The following is a 20,930-nucleotide window of genomic DNA, read 5'->3' on the forward strand; positions in this document are numbered from 1 at the left end:
GTATTTTTCATCTCTGGGGCAGTTATCAATTGGGTAAATGTGTGGTGTGGGATATGTGGAAGCAGGGTGATGAGTTATGGATAGTCAGTGCAGAAGAGTCTACTTCAGTCAAATGTGTTTGTATTTTGGATGTCTGTATAAATATCAGAGAAGCTGGGGCAGTGGGTTTGAATTTTACTTATGTAGTCTTTTAGAGGGCAAGAGGAGAAGATGCTGTTAGGACGGAAGAGATGGGGGTGGGAGTAGGGATACTGACAATGAGAAAGGGAAGGGGAAGAGGATGGAAGGGAATAAATGGTTTGACAGTGGGAGACCAGCAGATGCTCCTTTTACTCCTAGGAGAGCACACAGGGTGGATACTTCAGTTCAGTTACCCTTTAGGCAGGAGAAGTGGGTGGGATTAGCAGGAACCCAAATCTTAGAAGCATTAAGGAGGCATTGGACTTGGTCTCATAAGGGCTTAGCCTGGGATAGAGTGGAATTACAATCACTAGGGAGCAGAACTTAGAGTTTTATAGGTGTGTGTAAAGTCTGGAAAGTTACTCCAGTTTTGTGGGTCTTGCTTTTTTAAAACAGAAGTCAGCAGTGTAACTAGCTACTGGAAAACCAAGAGCCTCTGGTCTCCTATGAATGGCAAGACATTCCATGTGCTGGTGTAGTTAGCACTGCCCATAGTTGGTTGGGCGGCAGGGGCCATGTCATCTTTAATGGCGTGGTCTTCAGCTAGGGCAGTGTCGGACGAGGGTATCCTTCCCACATGGATACCCACTAGGGTTGATGTGGGCCATATTTCTGTGGCTCTGTGGTGTTATAATGAGGCTGAGTCATTTGTAGAATTTGAATACAGTGTTGGGTCCTGGGAGCTGGATTTGCAAATGTCTTTTAAGTCAAAGGTTTTGTGGGTGCACAGCTAGCAAAGATGCTGGCATCCAGAATACTGCTATAATTGGACCAAAGTGCCAGAATCTGAATGGTACAATCAAAGTCTCAATTAAAGGCAGCTAAATGTCCCTACAAATGACAAGATCTTTTTCCTTTTTATGGTGGCATAGTATTCCATGGTGTATATGTACCACATTTTCTTTATCCAGGCTATCATTGATGGGCATTTGGGTTGATTCTACATCTTTGTTATTGTGAATAGTGCTGCAATGAACATAAATAAGCATGTATCTTTATAATAGAATGATTTATATTCTTTTGGGTGTATATACCCAGTAATGAGATTACTGCGTCAAATGGTATTTCTGGTTCTAGATCTTTAAGGAATTGCTACAATGTCTTCCACAATGGTGGAACTAATTTACATTCTCACCAACAGTGGAAAAGCACTCCTATTTCTCCATAGCCTCGCCAGCATCTGTTGTTTCTTGACTTTTTAATAATTACCATTCTGACAGGTGTGAGATCATATCTCATTGTGGTTTTGATGTGCATTCCTGTAATGATCAGTGATGTTGAGCTTTTTTTATGTTTCTTGACCACATACATGTCTTCTTTTGAGAAGTGTTTGTTAATGGACTTTGCCCACTTTTTAATGGGGTTGTTCATTTTTTTTCTTATAAATTTGTTTAAGTTCCTTGAAGATTCTGGATATTAGACCTTTGTCAGATAGATAGATTGCAAAAATTTTCTCCCACTCTCTAGGTTGCCTGTTTGTTCTAATGATAGCTCCTTTTGCTGTGCAGAAGCTCTTTAGTTTAATTAGATCCCATTTGTCAATTTTTGCTTTTGTTGCAATTGCTTTTGACACTTTTGTCATGAAATCTTTGCCTATGCCTATGTTATGAATGGTGTTGCCTGGATTTTCTTCTAGCGTTTTTTTTTTTTACTTTTGGGTTTTACATTTCAGTCTTTAATTCAACTTGAGTTAATTTTTGTGTAAGATGTGAGGAAGGGGTTCAGTTTCAATTTTCTGCATATGGCTAGCCAGTTCTCCCAGCACCACTTACTAAATAAGGAATCCTTTCCCCATTATTTGTTTTTGTCAGGTTTGTCAAAGATCAGATGGTTGTAGATGTGCAGTCTTATTTCTGAGATCGCTATTCTATTCCATTGGTCTGTGTGTCTGTTTTTGTACCAGTACCATGCTGCTTTGGTTACTGTAAACTTGTAGTATAGTTTGAAGTAGGGAAACGTGTTGCCTCCATCTTTGTTCTTTTTGCTTAGGATTGTCTTGGCTCTATGGGCTCTTTTTTGGTTCCAAATTACTTTTAAAGTAGTTTTTTTCTAGTTCTGTGAAGAAAGTCAATGGTAGCTTGATGGGAATAGCATTAAATCTGTAAATCACTTTGGGCATTTTGGCCATTTTCACGATATTGATTCTTCCTATCCATGAGCAAGGAATATTTTTCCATTTGTTTGTGTCCTCTCAGGTTTCATTGAGCAGTGGTTTTTAGTTCTATTTGAAGAGGTCCTTCACTTTCCTTGTTAGCTGTATTCCTAGGTATTTTATTCTATTTGCAGCAATTGTGAATGAGAGTTCATTCATGATTTGACTCTCTGCCTGTCTACTGTTGGTGTATAGGAATGCTTGTGATTTTTGCACATTGATTTTGTATCCTGGAGCTCAAAGCCATTATCCTCAGCAAACTAATACAGGAACAGAAAACCAAACACCTCATGTTCTCACTTATAAGTGGGAGCTGAACAATGAGAACACATGGACACAGGGAGGGGAACAGCACACACTGGGGCCTTTCTGGGGGGTGATGGCAGAGGGAGAGAGAGCATCAGGATAAATAGCTAATGAATGTGGGGCTTAATACCTAGGTGATGGGTTGGTATGTGCAGCAAACCACCATGGCACAGGTTTACCTATTTAACAAACTTGGACATCCTGCATCTGTGTCCCAGAACTTAAAATAAAATTAAATTAATAAAAATAAAGGCAGCTGAATATAAAAGCTCTCAACAGTCCCTGGTTTTTCTAGACGTGTGATGAGAGGGGTTCTGCTGTACACAGGTTTTAAATCAAATGGCTTGATTTGAGTGCATATGGTTAATAGGGTGTCAGGTTGTTTGCCAATTAATATATCTATGGCTGAGGCTGTAACTCCAGTATTAGTCTGTAGGAAGTCCTCCAATTTAACCAATTTCTATGTTCCTTTATAGTTCCTTTATAGTAATTGGTTAAATTGGTCCAGTTGACAATGAGACCGGGGTGCCATTTCTGTATCGTGGGAGAGCCCAACCAACACTTTCCTCCACAAGAGTTTACCTGAAACACTCAGAAAAACAGGATTCTGCCCTACATAATAATAAAGAAACACTGCTGCCAAAGAAGTTACAGACTCCTGGAATAGGCTTCTGCCAAACACAGGCTATGAGCAGAAGCGTGGGGAATGCAGACCCTGCAAAGTGCAGCTCAAGTGGCTCATCACTCCTAATGGTGTAAGGTGGGCCCCAGCTGTACTAGTATATAGCTTTGGAGTTTAGCCAGTCAGCACTGATCATTTTTAATGTTCCAACACAGGAATGTGGATAAGGAGAGACTTGGCAACCACCGGCAGGCACAGCAGCACCAGCTAAAGTGCAGCTCACCAACAGGCAGCAGTTGCATCCCTAGTTGTGCTGGTGTGGGTCTGGAGCCAATGAGTAAGCCAAGAGCAGACGCTCACACCCTGCACCCTGCCCCGACAAGGAGCTACCCAGGAGTCCACAATCATGGCCACACCTTCCTGCTCACAGCACCAATTGTTTATAAGATTTGAAGACTTTTGATGGTGGACACTTACAGGAGTTGTGTCAGGGACTGTGTAACTGAGTAACTGCAAGTTACATGGGGCAGCTTACGTATGGCACACAGGGTGGGGCTAGCTCGGTTTCATAGGCTCTCTGTGGATTGAATGATTTAAATAATTTTGGTGGGCCCTGGGGTTTAGGGACTGTCCCTAGTTGTTTGGTGCTAGGTCCCAGGGTAGATTAGGGCAGATGTGAGTGTGAGAGCATGATAAGGAAAGTCTTCAAGGTGTGGAATTACTCAGCTGCTGGAGAAAGGGAATTTATCAGCCTTTAGCCAGGGCCTCAAACTGGGTCAAGACAGCACAATTACAAAAAAAAAAAAAAAAGAAAAAGAAAAGAAAAACAGAATAAGAAAGAAAAGAAAACCCTATATTGTAGACTAAGAGACTCTTTCTGTGCATAAATACCCTCATAAACATTACAAACCAAAAGATGGAGGCAATTACCAAAAGCCAGCATTGGTTCACTAAGAATGAATGATGCAAATTTTGTGTTTTAGATCAGGAGTCCTCTGATCTAACAGGTCACAGTACAGGTCCCTAGCCTGTTAGGAACAGGGCCGTACAGCAGGAGGTGAGTGGCAGGCCAGCGAGGGAAGCTTCATCTGTATTTACAGCTGCTCCCCATCACTCACATTAATGCCTGAGCTCTACTTCATGTCAGATCAGCAGTGGCATTAGGTTCTCATAGGAGTACGAACCCTATTGAGAACTGTGCATGCAAGAGATCTAGCTTGTGTGCTCCTTATGAGAATCTAATGCCCGATGATCTGTCACTGTCTCTCCGCACCCCCAGATGGAACCTTCTAGTTTCAGGAAATCAAGCTCAGGGCTCCCACTGATTCTACATTACAGTGAGTTGTACAATTATTTCATTATATATTACAATGTAATAATAATAGAAATAAAGTGCACAATAAATGTAATCCGCTTGAATCATCACAAAATTATTCCCGCCCCCACGTCGGTCTGTGGAAAAATTATCTTCCATGAAACTGGTGCCAAAAAGGTTGAGGATCCCTGTTTTAGATTACTGTGTACTCTCTTGTGAGCTAGTGAGTTTCCTGCCATTCAAATTACATTAGAAAAAGCTAAAAGATTACTAGTTATGAGTAACACTTGTAATGTAATATACTATTTGTACATCAATTTCACATACTTTATTTCACAATTTTCTTTCCAAGCCAGATTTGCAGTAAATTCAGTGACCACATTTTAAATTTATTCCTTTGTAATTCCACAGACATTTATTGAAAATTAAAGATGTGCCAGTCAGGAAACAAGTGTTGGTACAAAAATATGTCAGTTCTTTAAAATTAAGTAAGACATAGCTATATAGAACAACATAGCTCATTTTGAAAACACATGCAAACAAAAAGATACATATAGTTGCATTATAATGGATGCTTGTACAGGGGAGAAAAATGGGAGATGGTTATGGGGATACAAAAAAGAATAAGTTAAAAAGTAATATAACAAAGGGGGAAAAGAAGAAAGGGACTTTCACAGGAATAATGGCAATTTCCCCTGAACTGAGAGATGTGATTAACTTGACCTTCTGCACCTGCAGAAAGTACATAAATAAAGGAATAAAACATAGTCCCTGTCCTCAAGAAACTCACAGCCTGGTAGGCAGACATAGGTAGAGACATGTGATTGTAACACATGATTAATTCGATAAGCACAGAATGTTTAAAGTGGGTACCTTAGACACGCTTCAGGTGCCTGGGGTAGGAGGCTCTTGTCAGGAGAGATTTCTCTGGACGGGTACTAGTTAACCAGGTGAAATGGTGCAAAGGCAATCCCGGGCAGAATATAGGATATGCAAAAGCACAGTTGAGAGGAAGAGAATGATTTGGAAAATTACAAGTACAACTTTGAGAGACTGATGTTGTTGTCATGTTTATTCATTCAAAATTATGTATTAAGCACTTACTATGTACCCAAGTACTTAACATGTGCAAATTGAGGTTCAGAGGGTTTGTATTTTGCTTACACAGAGGTAGAATGAACTGGAGCTAGGACTCAGGCCCAGGCCGTCTGGCTTCACAAATATCGTGTGCTCTTTCCCCTCAGGCCCCCTTCCACGAATGCTGGAGAAAGAATTTATTGAATTAGATAGAGAGTTGGACTAGATGACCTGCAAGCTTTGAGACTGTGTTCAATGAATAACATCACTAGAGTGCTTTGACTTTGCAAATAATGCTTTGATGGCTTCTGACACTCTTGGATGGCCCATTTATGACACCTGTCTGCAGACACTTTAAAGATAGAGCAGTTGTTCTAAAAAGTTTCTGAAATAACTGTGCAGTGAGTATCAACTTCAAACACGCACAGGGAATGTTTTAATATCCTGTTCTTATGTAAATGCCAGGACCAGGCTGGCTGAAGGTCACTAGAGAGGACACAAGCTAGGCTGAGAGAATTTGACCTGGGCAATATTTGAGAGCTGTAGACAACTGCACTTGTTAGGGCTAATGACAATGCACTGGTCTAGGACTGAGGCAGACATTCAAAGGACAGGAAAAGATTCAACATCAAGACCGTAGGAGTCTTGATGTTGGAGATTACTGATCCATTTGTCACCAAAAATAAAAAAGGACTCTGACTCAATCCAGTGATTTTTTTCCATATATTTTAGTGATTTCCCTGTTGATTTCTTAAAGGGAATGTGTGTGCTCACTAAAATGCATCTTTATATAAATTTATTTATATTTTAGGACACAAGTTTAAATATATGCTCAATGAAGTCTCTCTAAACTTCTTTAGAGGTTAACAGGAATAGGCAACCAGCACATAGAAAATTTAATCCATAAATAATTAGAATGCAATCATGTTAACTTCAAGTTCTCTTCTTTTTAAAAATAATATCTGCAAAGCTATTTTCTTCTACTCTATGCAGCTTTTAACAACAAGCCGAAAGCCAGGTAGAAACCACAGGAGAAGAAACAGAGAATCTGAATAATTTGCAAACTGTATGTTCAGCTTTTACTTTAGTCTAAAGTTGGTTATAAATACCTAGAAGGTGATTTATCCTACTTTTTTTGTAATTATAATGCTTTAAATATGTGTTATTATGCAAACATATTAGAGACTTTAGTGTGATTTTCTGAATTAGTTCTGAAGTTAGAGTGTCACTAAAGCTAAGCATCCTTCTTCTGTAAGAAAACGAAACAAAACAAAACAAAACAAAAACACCTCCAAAACTAAATATGTTCTCCATAAATCTCAGAGGAATGGAAGAGATGAAAGTTGATTACCCTAAATCATCATCTCAAAAGCTGCCAGGTCTGCAAATGTACAATCAATCTTGCTCTTGGGCTCAGTGCCATGACTTGATAGAATTCACACTAGGCTCTGATCTCAGATTTTAACTGACCATTTGGAACTATCACTCAGAACTCAGGACTCTGAAGCTAGGGTCTAAAAATCTTTATCAGCAACGATGGCATTTCTCTCGGCAGACAAGTGACTCCACCTGAAATTTAAGTCTGGCTTAAGGCTATATTTAATGTCCAGTATCATATCATCATCACTGGCTTTCTCTGACTACCTTGCCTTTTGGGAAATGTGATCATATTTTTATATAACACTGAGTTTGCTTCTGACAAAAGAGAGACAGGTGAAAAAGGATCAGCCAAATCTTTTAGAAGATAAATAATAAATTAAAGCAACCTAAGATAAACAATATGGTGAAAATGTTCCTCTTTTATATACACAATTTTACATTTTTAGTTATTTTATTCATTGGTAACATGTTGAGAAATATTAATTATTGAGAGCCCTGCTATGTGAAAGCAAGTCATCTGCTAAAGTAACAAGCTCAACCATGGACTAGCTGTGGTTGTGGACCACTGACAAAGCTCCCACTGCCTCTCACATTTAGTTTCCTTATCTGTAAAGTAGTGACTATAAACAGCAGCTGCATTAGGTGCTTGTGAGGCTTCAGTAATATAATGTGTTAAAGTACTAACACAACACTTAGAACTTAGCAAGTTCTCAATAAACTGTGGCTATTTTTTTTTTAATATAAAGACTTTGTACGTTTGCATGCATGACTTTTGTGCTTCACTAGCTTTTCTGTCTCAAATATTTGGTGAAGAATGGCAGTTTTTACAATCACAATTTTGAGGCCAGAGTCCATTTAAAGATCAACGAACTCCTACAAATTTTCATTTTGTTCGTAAATTTAGTGATTCTCACATAATTCTTTATCTTCAACAAAATCTCCTGAAATCTGATATAATACATGTTAATAAGACACTGTATATTTCTAGTTTAAGTAATTTAGAAGAATTATAATTGTAACTATTACCATAAATATGCATATTATGGAATATTCATGTTAAATTCTTCAATAGCTCTTTCTATAAAATTTCTTTTAGACTTTCAAGAGTTTAGTGGCAGATAAAAAGATTATGTAGCCAGGAACTGATCAACTTGCTCTTTCCTTTTTTATTTTTATTTTTGAGATGGAGTCTCGCCATGTTGCCTGGCCGGAGTGCGGTGGCACCATCTTGGCTCACCGCAGCCTGCCTCCCGTGTTCAAGTGATTCTCTTGCCTCAGCCTTCCCAGTAGCTGGGATTACAGGCGCCGGCTACCACACCTGGCTAATTTTTTGTATTTTTTAGTAGAGATGGGGTTTTGCCCTGTTGGCCACGCTGGTCTTGAACTCCTGACTTCAGGTAATCCACTCCCTGCTCGGCCTCCCAGAGTGTTGAGATTACAGGTGTGGGCCACCGCGCCCGGCCAACTTGCTCGCCCCTTTCTGAAAGTCAGAACTATGCAGCAGATCATAATTTCCCTTCTGGCCCTGGCTTCCATTTGTCTGTTCTGTAAATGTATGGTTTTATATCTAGACTCTCAATTCTATTTATTTGGTATAGATGTCTATTCTTGTAGCAGTATCACACTATTTTCATTACCATTTCTTTATAGACCATTTTAAAATCAGGAAGTATGCTGATTTCTTCTTGAAACAGATTTTTAAGGCTCAACATTGTTGTAGATTATTTTCCTTCAACTCTAAATAACATCATGTACCCTTGACCAAAGTACAGCATCCTCAATTAGGCAATGTCATCTGTCAGAATGTGTGTAGTATGTAGCTTTCAAATGAATGTCCATGGACTCAGATAATAAAACAATTCAGTAATGTAGCAGGATATAAAATTAATATGTAGAAATAGCATTTATATACAAAATAAAAATAGCCAGCTAAAAGATAAAATGTTACAGAAAACTTTCATTTACATAGCAAAAGAAGATAAATACTTAAAACTGAACAGAGGCCTGGTGCGGTGGCTCACGCCTGTAATCCCAACACTTTGGGAGGCCGAGGCGGGCGGATCACGAGGTCAGGAGATCGTAGCCATCTTGGCTAACATGGTGAAACCCCGTCTCTACTAAAAATACAAAAAGAAATTAGCCGGGCATGGTGATGGGCGCCTGTAGTCCCACCTACTCGGGAGGCTGAGGCAGGAGAATGGCATGAACCCGGGAGGCAGAGCTTGCAGTGAGCCAAGATCGCACCACTGCACTCCAGCCTGGGCAACAAAGTGAGACTCCGTCTCAAAAAAAAAAAAGATATCCATTAATTTTGGGTAAGATGACTCAATCATAAAGATGTCATTTCTCTCTACGTTAGTTTATAACTTTAATGCAATCTTAAAACCAGAATAGCCAGTAAAATACTGGAAAAAAAAAAGCTATGAGGAGACTTTCTTTATCACCTATTAAAACATGCTAGAAAGCCTCTGTAATTAGCGCCGTGTGGTACTGTCACATGAGTAGGCAGACAGACTAGTGAAATAGAATAAAAAGTCTAGAAATAGATCAAAATAAATATGGAAATGTAATATTAATGAAAGTAATGTCTCAAATTACTGGACTAAAGATAGACTTTTAAATAAATTGCTGGGAAAAGAAGAAAGTTGGCTGGGTGCAGTGGCTCATGCCTGTAATCCCAGCACTTTGAGAGGCAAGGCAGGCAGATCACCTGAGCCCAGAAGTTTGAGACCAGCAAGTTTGGGCAACATGGCGAAGCCCTGTCTTTACAAAAAATACAAAGAATTAGCTGAGTGTGGTGGCATGCGCCTTTAGTCCCATCTACTGTGGAGGCAAGGGTGGGAGGATCGCTAGAGACAAAAGGTTGAGGTTGCACTGAGCCGAGATCATGCCACTGAACTCCAGCCTGGGCTACAGAGTTAGACCATGTCTCAAAAAAAATAAATAAATAAATAAATAAAATTTAAAAAAAAGAGTTAAGTCTTTTGGCAAAAGATAGAGTCAGATCATTTCCTCACCTCTCACACATGAAAAACAGAAAAAAAGAAAGAATCCATGAAAGTACTAAAGGATGGATGAATTCTTCTATAATCTAGGTATAGGAAAACACTTTTAAACTATGATTAAGAATCCATATTCAAAAGAAGATTGATGAATTCGACTACATAAAAATTCTGTCAAGGCAAAAACACCTTAATTGTACAAAAACCAAATAGCAAATTGGAAGAAATACAGATGTCAATAAAAATAAAGCAACTTGAGTGGGAAATTATGGAAGCAAATTCTTATTTTATTTAGTGTACCTACCACCTCTTCAGAATCTTTTGTCTGAAATTTGGCTCACCTCAACATGATTACTCTTGACACATGCTTGCAGCATTTGTATGTCAGGTTATTTTATAGGACTATAGGAATTTCTGTCTGACAATTGCTCTCTCTCAAAGTCTTCTTAGAAATCAGTGCTGTGCCCAATAGCAAAGAGTTGGAACCAACCCAAATGTCCAACAACGATAGACTGGATTAAGAAAATGTGGCACATATACACCATGGAATACTATGCAGCCATAAAAAATGATGAGTTCGTGTCCTTTGTAGGGACATGGATGAAACTGGAAAACATCATTCTCAGTAAACTATCGCAAGGACAAAAAACCAAACACCGCATGTTCTCACTCACAGGTGGGAATTGAACAATGAGAACTCATGGACACAGGAAGGGGAACATCACGCTCCGGGGACTGTTGTGGGGTGGGGGGAGGGGGGGAGGGACAGCATTAGGAGATACATCTAATGCTAAATGACGAGTTAATGGGTGCAGGAAATCAACATGGCACATGGATACATATGTAACAAACCTGCACATTGTGCACATGTACCCTAAAACCCTAAAGTATAATAAAAAAAAAAAAAAAAAAAGAAAATAGACACATTGGGAGACCCTACTTACCAGGGAGTAATACCTATAATAAAAAATTAGTGATTGCCAAAAAAAAAAAGAAATCAGTGCTGTGCCTCTCCAATAGGAAGCTGAGAGCACCAGCCCACCCTGGGCTTTTTTCTTACCAATCAGGCTTCTTTCTCTTCTTCCTGAAAAGCCATTGTTCCTTCTCTCCTTCGAATGCTTTATTCTCATACAGTCTCTCCTCAGGGGGAAGAAGAAAAGATGAGTGTGAATAAGGAATATAATTTATAAGATAAATATGCATATATTGAGTTATGAGATGATATAAACAAACAGCTTCATATCACTTTTAGATATAAAAAAGTAAAATATGAATATAAATTCTTATTAAAAATAAAATGATCATGTGTGAAATCATACATATTTAAGTGTGTACTTCATTCTGAATTGAATTAAGTTTATGTTTCCTATATAATATGAAAATAATATTTTATATTTAACACCAGAGCTATATTTCCTCATTTAATTCACTATAATTATGAAAAAACAGCCACAATAAAGCAACATATATTCTTGAATTTATGAATAATAAAACTTGTATTTTTTGATCAGTTAAATAGCAATTGAATTGAAGGGCGATTAGGGAAGTTTCAGGAATTAAAGTTGTGTGTTTTCTTTATTTTTTATTTTTTTTGAGATAAAGTCTCTCTCTGTTGCTCTGGCTGGAGTGCAGTGGTGCGATCTTGGCTCACTGCAACCTCAGTCTCCAGGGCTCAGGTGCTCCTCCTGCCTCATCCTCCCGAGTAGCTGGGACCACAGGTGCACGTCACCATGCCTGGCTAATTTTTTGCATTTTTCATAGAGATGGGGTTTCACCATGTTGCCCAGACTCGTCTCAAACTCTTCGGCTCAAGTGATTCACCCGACCCGGCCCCGCAAAGTGCTGGTATTACAGGTGTGAGCCGCTGCATTCAGCCTGTGTGTTTTTTCAAAGGGTGAATTCAATTTTTTAAAAATGTGCTATATTTGGGAAAAATGACTTTATTATTTTCCAGAAGTTTTTTGCGTAATAGTTTATTTTTATTCATTTTCCCATTATTGGTTGAGAAAAATGAAACTTCGCTTTGCTCGTTTTGGATAGTTGCTAAGAACGTTTTTCCTTACCAAATTCAAGTCAGTTTTGACTTTAGTTTCCAGAATACACATTACCTACTGGGTGCCTCCTTGACAAATTACTGAAGATGAAACATACTAGTTCAAAATTTCAGTCTGTTTGCTCCTCTTTAAGTGAGATGCCATTAAAACAGTGATTTGAAAACTCACTCTACAGATTTTAAAATACTAATGTGGATTCTAGAACCTAGGCATACATGAAAATCTTATTATTTAAAATATGTTTGGGTCAGAAACTAGCATTTCTGTTTGTAACTTCTATTCAGGCAATTATTAAAAAATTAAAAAAAAAAACAAACCAAGCATCTCTTGGGTCTTTCCCTCCCTCTGAAACTCCCTCCTTCTGTATATTCCTCCCTTCCTTTCGAATTGTTTCTGAGAGCAGAACTCTATTAATTAGATTTTGACACCTGGTTGAGATCTTATTTTTCCAAAGTGTTTTTAAATATAATACATCTTAATTCCATACGGAACACACACATTTGGGAACAAAAATCTCTTCTTTCCCCAGATTCAGTACCTCTTGTACCACAATGCCTGTTCACTTGTCCTGAAGTATCACTTCCTTGTTCATTAGTCTCCGGAGAAATGTATAGTTTTTTCTTTGCCTATAAAATTAAGTCATCCACTCCTCAGCCTCGTTAATTAGAAACTGATTAACTCAAAGATCTTTAGAGATAGAGCAGTACAACGTTAGAACATGTCAGGAACACTCCTACATTTAGTGATGGGAAACTCGAACCTAGGGTTGAATATATATATGTTAATCTTACTTCTTCTGACCATCACTATCTGTGGAGAAAGCTAAACATTTCTTATTGAAAGACACCTAGAAATTAGCTTGGAAGTTGAAGGACCAAGAATGTGAGCACGATCAGCTTATACTATGCCAGGTACAGCAATGTTAATGGCTCAAATGGCTGCTAGGGGCAGTCATGATTCTTGCAGCAGTGTTTCAGCAAACTGGAAGACAGGAAGAAAATCACTTCATTCTGCTTGTCCTTTGAGAATAATTGTGCTAAATTCTTTATGGATTATCTCTTTTAATCTTTGCAACAAACTTATGGAGTAGGTACTCTGATATTTTGTGCATAGTAAGGTTAAGCAGTTTTCTCAAATTAAACACTTAGAAAGTAATAGCATTGAATTCAAAGCAAGGCAGTCTGACTTGAGATTCAATTTCCATATGAATAGTTTGTGTAGCTAGAGAAGGCCACAGAAGACCTCCTCCACCAGAACAAGACATGGATTGGGTTAGAAAATGCATATTAGTTTCTGAAACTGGTCAGACTGAAGGCTGTGTCTGATATTTTCTCCTTTTGATGTCAAGGGGCCAAAAAGACAAGTTTTAGACTCCTATTTTGCAAAGGATCTTAGAAATTGTCTAGCAGACAGAGTCCCTGGGAGGCTTAACGATTAGTCAAAGTCACCAAACCAGTCAGTTGAAGAGCTAATATTATAATGTCCATTTTGGGGACTTTCTTTTCACCACTTCACTGTAGTATACTTTAAGTATCAAATGGGACAAGAAAATAATGTGCAGGAATAATTTTATGGGAGGTAACAAGAGTCAGTCTGGGTCAGCTGAGGAAAGAGAGTGAGTTACGAACATTACTTTGAAGAACAGGTGGACTATTTACCAAAAAAAAACGTGGAGGGAGATTTCAAGCAAGAGAAAGCCCCTTTCATTCACTACTCTACTCAGCAAACTTATAATACAGTCATTGATACCTTCTATAAATTTCCATTCTATAGTCTTATTTGCCTTTCTGCTAAAAATGCTTTTATTCTGTCATTTCAAATCCTATCCCTTAAGGTCCACCTCAATGTTTTCTTCCATGAAACCCTGCATAGGCCATTTTAACCCTAAACGTTTCTTTTTTTCTTACCTGAAATTCTCCCAACCCTCATGCTCAAAAATGGCAGACTATCATCTTGTACATTACTACTCACCTTGCGGTAGTTCCCTAATTGCACCATGTGTGAGCTTTCTGTAGTTCTCCCTTTACCTCTTTTGTTTCTCAAGATGTTTTTATTTATGTGTTCACAAACCATTTATTATCTCCTAGATTCCAGGCACTGGTCCAAGTGCTCAATACATGAAGGTGAATCAGACCCTGAGTTGGTCCTCAATGAGGTGCAGAGAAGTGGAAGGGACAAGAATGCAAATACGTTATTATAATTCATTTATGAAAAAATTTATTGTGGAGCTCTGCTCTAGAGACAGCAAAGGGAACAAATAAAGAAGTTGTCAACTCTACTTTTCCTGTAACTCTCTACTTCATTTTAGGTTGGGACACAAGAAATATTTTTGATGTGAATGACTTATAAAGTGAATGTAACCATCTGTTTATATGGGATCCCATGTAAATTCACCAAAGTATAATATTGGAAGGATTTTGACTATTGTTCACAAAATTAGAAAATTTGTACTAGAAGACCTGCCAAAACCTGCACAATTTCTTTATTTCTCTAGTTTCAGTCCTCTGGAGTCTCTTTGTGACTGGTAAACTCTCAACAAGTCTCAAAGGTCAGTAAGCTTAGATATAGATTCCATAATTGGAAGGGGCAAAAATGAACCCTAACTCTCTTCTGACCATTCTTTATAGATGGCTCTGCTCTTCCTAGAGAAACCAGAAGCAGAGAGGACTAGCATAGTAAGAAGAGGGTGGTGAATCCATTAGGCATATTCAAAGTCAACTAGGGAGTCGGGGGCAGAGTTCTGGGCCCACAGTTAATGTTTAATAAGTGCTTGGTCAGTGAATGCCCTTATGGCATTTGCCCCTTAGAACTCTCTCCTGACTTACGACTTTTTAAAAGGCTATCAGTCTTCTTAACCCACTGGCTTAGGAGTGTCAATGCACAGAGGTTTAAGCTCTGTTCTAAAGTAGCCTGCAGAGCATGCTCGCATGTTCTGGCACAGAGACCAGCTTTGTACTCTAGGAAGCCTCCCGCATGGGGTGTCATAGAGATACGAGAAATCAGATTTGTAAAAAAGAGAAGGAAGCTGCCAGCCCTGGAGAGGTTCCAGAGCCACCCACGGTTGGCTGCCAAAGCCTGTATTGGGCATTCAATAATAGCACTATGAGGGTTAGGAGGGGCAGAGATCAGCTAACTACACAGAAGTGTGTCCATAAATGGCCTGCGAAACAGGCCCTTTTCTCTACCCTGGGATTACAGAGGCTCATGAAAAAGGAAAAAGTCATTTCAGATGCCTCTATTATTACTTATATCTATGTATATTCAAGCACTAGAAAATGATGCTAGTTAAGCAGAAAGGTGATCTATTGAAGGAATATTGTGTAGCTCCCAAACCCTCTGGAAGTCTAAAGAACCAAACTCTAATAAAGGAAGAACCAGGACAGACTGGATGGCCAGAGCTGGTAGAGATGGACCCTGGCTGCTGCCACTGGCAATCCTGCCACAAGTGGCCCTCTGTGGCTGGTCACCATTACTGCCTGTTCTGAGACCACTCCCCCTTAATATTAGACTCTTCTGCTGCCAGGGCCACAACTGAAATGAATTCTGCACTGTCCCCTCTTGATTGCATCATTCGCTCTAGGAATAATGTCTCAGATGAGATCTTTCTCTAGCTGAACATAGGTCCTCTAGCTACAGGGAGCTCAGAAAGGGAGTAGTAGCCTCCCTCCTCCTTCGTTTTTCAGGATGAGATGCAGGGCTCCACTTTCTACTAGTCTTGATGTTTCTTCACATACAAAAGTTGTCTGGATGCTGGTTATTAAGCAATTGTCTCTTTGCTTTCTGCTTAGTGGCACATTCCTCCATTGCCAATTGGCCCCGTGTCAGATTCTGCCAATAGGGGGCCACTAGAAGGAGACGAGAAGGCTAGGGGAGAGGGGAGAGACTTGTTCCTTCTTCATTTGCTCCATGTGCCTGTCAGGCTCTCCCCAGGAATGATTATTCACCCTGTCTGGGGCAGTCGATTCCAGTCTTGAGTTTCTTCCCATATTCCAAGAACCAGCCTCATAATTGCCCACATCCTACTCTGAGAGGCTAATTCCAATCAGCCCATGCTCCATCTTCAGTGACCTGGTCTTAGCTCAGTGGCGACTCCCTTATGAGCTACTAACACACCAGGGGGGCTGTCCTTTCTCCTAGATGTTTGGGTTCCAACTCTACAGGGCCTTCTCCCTAAGCTTTCAGGTTCTCATAAGGCCAACCTCTTCCATTTGCTGCTCCAAGCACAGAGGTGGCAGATGCTCCCACAGTTATTATCTCTGTGTCACTTCAGTTGTCACCTTTGCCTTCTTTAGACCCCAACACCCATTTAACTAATTCCTATGTTACATTCTTCCTGTTAAAAAAAATTAGTATGGTTTTAAAATATTAGAGCTTGAATAATATAGCTTCCAAAAGGACAAATGTCCTCCACAGCACATATTTATAAATAATTTAATATTTCCGGAGCATAAAGTGTAAAAGTGACCTTGGCAAGTGATGAAGCTGAAGAGGCAGAGAAGGGCCAGATAATGGAGGACTCGCTTTCCTTCAAGTAGTGTATGCTTTATTCCTTGGGTAGCAGAGGGCTAGCAAAGATTTCTGAATAAGAAAGTGTCAATCAGATTTGTTTGTTAATGTACAACTGGCAGTGCATTAGGGGATGAACTGGGGAGGGTTAAGTTTAGAGAAAATCGTAGGAGACAATTGTAATAGCACTAACACTATTTGCCTTAGGCTGTTCCTGCTACTATAACAAAATACCTTAGACCAGGTAATAAAAATAATAGAAGTGTATTTTCTTATAGTTCCAGAGGCTAGAAAGTCCAAGATCAAGGTACCAGCAGATTTAATGTCTCTTGAGGGCCTGTTCCTCAGAGAGAGTGCCTTTTCTGTGTCCTCTCATGACTGAAAAGGCTAACAGTTTCCTTGTACCTCTTTTATAAGGTAATTAATCCCATTCATGAAGGATCTACCTTCATACCTTAATCACCTCCTGAAGGCCCTACCTCTTAATACTATCACACTGGCAATTAAATTGCAACATAGGAATTTTGAGTGGATACATTCAGACCATAGCATTACTGAAGCAAAAACATAACTGGTTTGAATGACAAGAAATGCATTTATAAAGAAAGAGAATATTGGAGGAGGCACACACATATGGACTTAAGATGAGGTGATCAGTTTGGGACATGTGAAATTTGAAGTTCTTGTAAGACATACTGGTGGATGTTTCTAAGAGACAGCTAGAGACACAAATTTGTGATTCTTTAGTATGTAAGTGGGAGTTGAAGTAATCTGATGAGATAATAGAGAGTAGAGGTGTCCTACCACCCATCAGTGGGGCTTGGGTGTGCTAGGCTGGAGTGTCAGCAATGCAGGTCAATCCTATAGGATCATAACTAGGTCTAAGCAGCTGTCTTGAAACCTTGAGAAGAAGAAAGAGCAAGAGGAGAAGAGTCTATAACATAAATATATAGGAACCAGGAGAGCCAGGAGAGCCAAATCAATAGATGAGATCAAAGGGTAGGAGTGGGTAAAAATTGGGAAATAAGTCAAAATAAGCACTCGAAATAATGGGAAGAGAGCCAGAGCAAAGCTGAAAAGTGTTCATTAGGCTATGCTTTTAGTAGATAACTGCTGACCTTACAGAACACAAATTCAGAGGAGTAGGGGTGCAAAAGTTTAAAAGTCAAAAACAGGTGCAGAAAACTGGATGGTAAGGGAGCAAGTTGAGTTAACAGGATAGACCCACTGCTGCTATAGATGAAAGAAGAGAGAAGGGAAGAGAGAGTTATGGCAGGGTGATATGAGGCCTTTGTTTGGCTTCTTGTTTTCAGATGTAAGTGAAGTAAGCTTGTTTACCTGCTGAGAGGAAATAGATGAAAAGGAAATTGTTAAGACATAAAAAGTAAACTGTAGAAAAGTGTGTGTGTAAGATTGAGGTTCAGAGCTCAGATGGATGGATTATGTTTGGTTGGAGGAGAGCTGTGGAGTGTGTGTGTGTGACAAAGTGGAAGGAGATAACGCAAAGAGGCAAAGAGACAAGTAATTTGGCATCTGGGAGATGTCAAGCAGTTGAAGAGGCTCAAGCTCATTTTCTCTACAATCCCCACCTTGGATGATAAATTGGTGGTAGGTAAGGTATGGAGATTGGGAGGATTGTGGTGAAGAAAAAGAAGAGGTAAGAAAGGCAATAGAAGAGGATTTTTGTGTCTGATTAGAACATAGCCAAATTATTTTATGTGACTGCCAATTCTAACCTTCAGAGAAGAAAGTATTAGTGTTTGAGAGCAGAACATTTTGAAGTCAACAAGTTGGAAGACAGTTTGGCAGTTTCTTACAAAATTAAATATACTCTTACCATATGACCTGACAGTTGTGCTCCTTGGTATTTACCCAAATTAGTTGAAAACTTATGTCTACACAAAAATCTGTACATGAACATTTATAGCAGTTTTGTCATAATTGCCCAAACTTGGAAGCAACCAAGATATGCCTTTAGCAGGTGGATGCATAAACTGTGGAACATCCTGACAAGGGTCTACTATTTAGCACTAAAAAGAAATGAGCTATCAAGGCATAAAAAGACACAGAGGAAATTTAAATTCATATTACTAAGTGAAAGAAACCAATATAAAGGGCTACATACTGTATGATCCAACTATCAACTATACAACACTCTGGAAAAGGCAAAACTATTGAAATGGTAAAAAGATCAATGGTTGCCAGGGGTTGGCAGAAGAAAAGGATGAACTGGCAGAGCACAGGGGATTTTTAGGGCAGTAAACCTACTCTGTAAGGTACTATAGTGGTAGATACATGTCACACATTTGTCAAAACCCATAGAAGGTGCAATTGCAGGGGTGAACCCTAATGTAAACTATGGATTTTGGATGATAATAATGTGTCAATGTGCATTCATTGATTTTAACAGATGAATCACTCTGGTGAAGGAGGTTGACAGCTGGGGACCTGTGCACGTGTAGGGGCAGAGGGCATACAAGGAGTTTTTATAATACTTTCTGCTCAATTTAGCTGTGAACTAAAACTGCTGGCATAAAGAGTCTACTTCAGAAAAAGCAGGCTCTTAAAAATCAAGACCTTAAAAATTTTTGTTACAGTTCTTGTCTTTGAAACAAAGGCTAAGCTAATGGTGTGTATCAAAGGCCCCAGAGAAAGTGTAAATTTCACTCTTCAGCCTTGTGCTGACACAGTATTCCCTTCCAGAGGAGGAAGGTAGCCAATCTCATGGCTGGCCCATAGCTTGTTAGGATACCTGATGTGGGAAGCCTCAGACAAATGTGAAATAGCTATGCCGTCATGTTATTTCTCTTAGCAATTAGAATTTAGAAACATGCAAGGAATCAGTACTCTAACACAAGAGCAGAAGTTGATCAGCCACAGTGAGAGGCCATGAGGCAGGCTGGGCCAAAGTCATGAGACTTCTAATTTAGGTGTAAACAGAGACCTTGAGGCAGGGAGGAAGAGAGGAAGTAATGGTGGGTGGAACCACGAGGGTGGACCGGAGCTGAGTTAATGGCACATGAATTCCTGTTGCTGATGACAAACCATATAAGTTGTCACCTTTCCAGTTCCCTTCCCTATGATACATCTGTCCTATGGTTCCTTTCCTCAGATTTATTCAAATAAGGTCCTGTCAGCCTTAGACTGAGAATTCTTATAATTCCTCTCTGTCACTTGAGCTATCCCGAAAGAGTCTTTATTCCACACATCCAAAATAACCTGCCTAGCATGGTTATCATAAAAAAGAAGAGAGTACATTGTAATATTAAAACAAATTTAATCCACTTTATGAATTTAGCAAGTCATCTCTCCTGGTCATAAGATCTGTTCTTTGAGAGGAATTCTATATAGGAATCAAATATTTTTGCCAAGACAGAATTGCTTGAACGTTTCTGCCTCATATCCTCCTTCTTAAATGTATGAGTTCCAAATAGAATATACCTTTTGGTTTCTGAATGAAGCAAGAATTGGGTAAACCAAATCGTGTGGGGGGTTACCTAACCCACAAATCTTTTCATTTTTCATTTTTGAAACAGGGTCTCTGTCTGACACCCAGGCTGAGTGCAGTGACATGATCATGGTTCACTGCAGCCTCAACCTTTTGAGCTCAAGCGATCCTCCCACCTCAGCCTCCCGAGTAGCTGGGACTACAGGACCACACCACCACGCCCTATCTAGATAAATTTTTAAATTTTTTTGTAGAGACAGTGTGGGCTCAAACTCCTGGGCTCAAGCGATCCTCCTGCCTTGGCCTCCCAAAGTGCTGGGATTACAGGCATGAGCCACTGTACCTGGCCCAAACCCGCAAATCTTTATGATGACCTTAACCCATCCTTTTAATAAAGGACTTAATTATTATTTATTTTTTATTTCCTTCATGCTACCATAGTGCCTAGCACCTGAATGAAAATAAACTTAAATACTGTCTTCACTTATGTTGAGTTATATTTCCATTTTTTTATGAGTACAGAGATTCATTGATAAGAAACAAACTCACAGTGACTAGAAAATTAATGCAGTCATGCAAATGTGAGCAGTGCCTGTCTCAGGCCCTGGCTACTCCAAAATAAATGGTATGGTCTCTCCTCTCAAAGAGCTTACTGTCGAGTGGAAGAGACATAGATGTAAAATAAATGCAAAATAATGTGACAGCTGCCGGAATGCATATAGGTGCAAAGTACTAAGCAGCACAGAGGAGAGAGTGACTAGCTGTGAGGTGAGAGAAAGGAGGAGGAGGAATAAGGGTGATTTCAGTTCTCCACACTATTGCTGGTTTGATGGGGGATTCCAAGCTGCAAGATCTTGATATCCAAGTAGGGTTGTCCCTGGCAGATAA

Source organism: Symphalangus syndactylus, chromosome 7 (genome assembly GCF_028878055.3).
Source record: "Symphalangus syndactylus isolate Jambi chromosome 7, NHGRI_mSymSyn1-v2.1_pri, whole genome shotgun sequence".
Taxonomy (NCBI): domain Eukaryota; kingdom Metazoa; phylum Chordata; class Mammalia; order Primates; family Hylobatidae; genus Symphalangus; species Symphalangus syndactylus.